A 963-nucleotide genomic window follows, 5' to 3' on the forward strand; every position below is an offset into this window, starting at 1 on the left:
CACACACACACACACACACTCATTTATCTGTGTGCACATCACAGACGTCAGTTCTTATACAGTGAGTTTACAGTTTAACACAGACGCTGAAAGAAATTACATTTCTGAACCTGAAATGATTCTTTATGAAGGTCCGCACACATTCCTCACTCATAACAGAGAGAGAGAGAGAGAGTGTGTGTGTGTGTGTGTGTGTGTGTGTGTGTGTGTGTGTGTGTGTGTGTGTGTGTGTGTGTGTGTGTGTGTGTGTGTGTAATCCTCCTGGTGTGAAGTGTTCCGAGTGAGTTTCATCACGACTGTTCGGACTCTCATTCCTCCCGTCAGATCAACAATATCTCACACTGTCCAAACACTGTCCAGCAGAGAGAGAGTCTCAGGGCGAGCGACGTCCCTCTCAGCTCACACACACACACACACACACACACACACACACACACACACACACACACACACACACACACACACACACACACACACACACACACACACACACAGTCTTTGAGGATTTTACACGTGTGTGTGACAGGAAAAGGCCATAAACCAGCCGAACGTCAGGAGGAGTGTGTGTGTGTGTGTGTGTGTGTGTGTGTGTGTGTGTGTGTGTGTGTGTGTGTGTGTGGAAAACTCATCTGATGAGCTCATGCTCCTCGATCAGGAGTGTGTTCCTGAAGTTAACCAGCTGTGTGTGTGTGTGTGTGTGTGTGTGTGTGTTAATCTCAGTATTGTTGGAGAACAATAGAAGCTCACGGCTCAGAACTCCAGCTCTGCTCCTCAAAGATTCAGTCAACTCTAGAGACGTGTGTGTGTGTGTGTGTGTGTGTGTGTGTGTGTGTGTGTGTGTGTGTGTGTGTGTGTGTGAGTGCAGATGCTCTCTCTCAGATGCAAACGCTTGCAAATGTGTGTCCGGTGGGCTTAACTAGCGCTGGCACCAGCAGCACATCTGAGTCTGTCAGGGAAATGAAC

The sequence above is a fragment of the Scardinius erythrophthalmus genome, assembly GCF_964197995.2.
Source record: "Scardinius erythrophthalmus genome assembly, contig: HAP1_SCAFFOLD_492, whole genome shotgun sequence".
Taxonomy (NCBI): Eukaryota; Metazoa; Chordata; class Actinopteri; order Cypriniformes; family Leuciscidae; genus Scardinius; species Scardinius erythrophthalmus.